We start from the raw sequence: 3,427 nt of genomic DNA on the forward strand, positions 1-3,427 counted from the left end.
TGAGCTACCAGGGAAGCCCTAGTAACCTGACCAGGGATTATCAAACCCATGTTTCCAGCACTGCAAGGCTGACTCTCAATCACTGGGCCACCAGGGAAGTCCCCCTGATGTTCTTTCTGACACACTGTTTCTGCCAAACCCAAGGCAGTGCAAGTATGGAGTCTGCAAAAACCCACCAAGTGGATAATCCACAAATCAGGAATAAAGACTTTACCCAACGTCTATATGAAAATTCACCTTGATTAATCATCTAGATATGAAAATCATATCAGAATTGATCACAAAATTCCATGTGCACATCTAGGTGAATAAACTTCATCTTCATTTTCCTCAAGGTTTTCTATCTCTGAATTAGAAAAGCAAAAAAAAAAAAGTTTTTTTGAGAAACCAAAAAGGCATGCAGCCATGGTAAGAGAGATATGAAAAATGAGTTCAAGTCCTTCTGGCTTCCTCCAGCTAATTCCTGTTCTGAAATCACTGAGTCTTAGGCCTTCAGAACTTTGGAGGTCTCCACATCTGTTTCATCACCTCCAAAATCATGCAGACAGTTGGTAATTGACCTAATTCTTCTAGTTTCTCAGATAAAAGGAACTACACAATTTCCTTTATGAATGTGCATGCCATTCTTGCACAGGAGCCATGCTAATCTTCTCCGGTATTATTCCAATTTCTTTTATTTTTAATTTTAAATATTTATTTATTGCTGTGCTGTTGGGCATGCAGGCTCTTAGCTCCCCCACCAGGGATTGAACCCATGCCCCATGCTGTAGAAGTGCAGTCTTAACCACTGGACCACCAGGAAATCCCCTTATTCCGATTTTAGTATATATGCTGCCAAAGCACACACCACAGTTTCTTTCAGTCATCTCAATAATCCACTTTGTTGGGAAGTTCTTCTTTCTTTTGTGTTTCTACTCTTTCTTTCCCCACAAAATTTAATTCTTTTGTTGGTATTTTGTCTTTTAAACCTAAATATATCGAAGAGAAGAATATCTTTTCTCCTCGTTCATATTTAAGCATTATATGGAAAGTGGTCGTCTCTTCCTTCTGCTTCAGAGGAAATTCCAGCAGAGGTTCAAGGTGAAAATATCATAAAAGTCCTGGAAGCTAGAGCCGGTCCTCTCTTTCCCTATGGTGATGGTTTAGTCGCTAAGTCATGTCCAACTCTTGCGACCCCATGGACTGTAGCCTGCCAGGCTCCTATATCCATGGGATTCTCCAGGCAAGAATGCTGGAGTGGGTTGCCATTTCCTTCTCCAGGGAATCTTCTCAACCCAGGAATTGAACCCGGGCCTCCTGCACTGCAGGTAGATTCTTTACCAACTGAGCTATGAGGGAAGATCTTCCCCTATAATAGCTAACAGAACCCAGATTTAGAAGACCTCTCTGACTAAATCTAAAGGCAGTTTCTCCATGAATATTTCCTCCCCTCAAGCAGGGTCAGTCCAGAAAGGCAAAAGTTAACAGACAGACACCAGGTGTGAAAGTTTCTTTGCCTTACCTTGAAGCCTTGTTATGCAGGAGAGATGGGTAGACAGGATGCAAGAAGCATGTGACTGGGTAAGCTCATTTCTGTAGAGTCATTCTATGATTCCAGAGTAGAACCAAGCAAAGGGAAGAACAGAGTTCTTGTGAATAAATAACTACGGCTGAAATTTAAGCAATATTTTGAAAAAAAAAAAAAAAAACCAGACCCTTGGGCTTATATTATCCTTGATCTTTGTTCCTTCCCTCATGTTAGCAGAACCCTTATGTCAGAGTTCCAAACGCCTTAATACCCTTTTCTCAAAAGCTGAGGGGAAGAATAAAAATTTTAGTCCTCCTAAAGCTATTTTATTTATTCCCCTGCCTTCAGCTAGGAAGACACATCAACCTAGGTTGATCATGTCCACCAATTCTACTCTAATCTCTCACTGAACCTATTTCTTTTTATTTTTCCTACTTAGACCTTGTGCTTCAGCCAAGATAACCCACTCACCAACTCCCACATCCCCACTCATTCCCACATCTAAGCCTGTGATTGACTATCATCTCCTATCCCCTAGAATGTTGTCTTCATGGCCTCTATTTTCCACATCTCCTATCAAAACCCAGCTGCTCAAAACCCTTTCCTCCAAAGAGCCTTTCTTTATTAACTCCAAGTAACTGAGATGACTTCTTTGCTCCATTTTAGTTTTTCAATAATATTTAATTGCATAAGCAGCACATATGCATATTTATATATAACAGTAGGAGGAATGTTTTCTGTCTCATTTGTTAAAAGTTTAAGTTCTGTGAAGGTAAGAAGTAGGGCTTCTGTTTTTTGGGGGGAATATCTAGTCTCCCCAAGAATCAGACACAACTGAACTGACTGAGCATGCATGCATGCTTACATCTAGTCTCCCCACCTCCATCCTTTGAGTTCTTCAGTAAATGCTAAAACTGTTCATCACAGGATGAGACATAAAACAACATTTCTATATCAAGTTCTGAGAGATGGACCAATGATGAGTAGCAATACTAAGAACGGAGAGAGTGGCCAACAAAGAAGAGAAATCCTAATTGTGCCCTCAGTCAGAGACTTCTAGGATTTTGACACTATTTGGGGACATCTGATTAAGTAGTTTTCCATAGCAAACCAGTATCTAAACTACCACTCAGAAAGAACATTGAGTATAAGCTATATACAGGGAGGAACATAGAACAGCACCTAGTACACAGCAGATGCTCAACCAGCATCTGAGGATGGAAGGACTGGTGTAAAGAAAGGACTGAGGGAGGAAGAAAGGGGTCAAGAAAGTCAACAGCTTCTAAATCTCTCTTCATTGTCACCTGTTAATATTGGTTGACTTTCTGAGCAAGAGAAAGCCAGCCAATAACTTCTCTGACTGGAGAAACTGGAGGCTGCACAGGTGCATGCAGAGTTAATAAGACAAGAAATACCTATAAGGGGGCATTCCCTGGATGATGGAAAACAGGACACAGAGAAATAGGAGCATCACTAAAGATCTGGGCTGAGGTCTTGCCACCCAGGCTGGGAAGGATGAGGAAAGATTAAGGACATTTCCGGAAGGTTATCAGAGAAGACTTTCGCCAGGAAGTTCAGTTCAGTTCAGTCGCTCAGTCATGTCCGACTCTTTGTGACCCCATGAACTGCAGCATGCCAGGCCTCCCTGTCCATCACCAACTCCCGGAGTCCACCCAAACCCATGTCCATTGAGTCAGTGATGCCATCCAGCCATCTCATCCTCTGTCATCCCCTTCTCCTCCTGCCCTCAATCTTTCCCAGCATCAGGGTCTTTTCAAATGAGTCAGCTCTTCGCATCAGGTGCCAAAGTATTGGAGTTTCAGCTTCAGCATCAGTCCTTCCAATGAACACCCAGGACTGATCTCCTCTAGGATGGACTGGTTGGATCTCCTTGCAGTCCAAGGGACTCTCAAGAGTCTT

The 3,427-nt window shown here is 42.2% G+C and overlaps 1 pseudogene; it reads right to left on the reverse strand.

The window, feature by feature from the left end:
• Positions 1 to 589: 589 nt before the first annotated feature.
• On the reverse strand, positions 590 to 690 carry LOC139183332 (U6 spliceosomal RNA; annotated as a pseudogene).
• Between the last annotated feature and the right edge of the window lie 2,737 nt (positions 691 to 3,427).

This window comes from Bos indicus, chromosome 5, assembly GCF_029378745.1.
Source record: "Bos indicus isolate NIAB-ARS_2022 breed Sahiwal x Tharparkar chromosome 5, NIAB-ARS_B.indTharparkar_mat_pri_1.0, whole genome shotgun sequence".
Lineage (NCBI taxonomy): Eukaryota > Metazoa > Chordata > Mammalia > Artiodactyla > Bovidae > Bos > Bos indicus.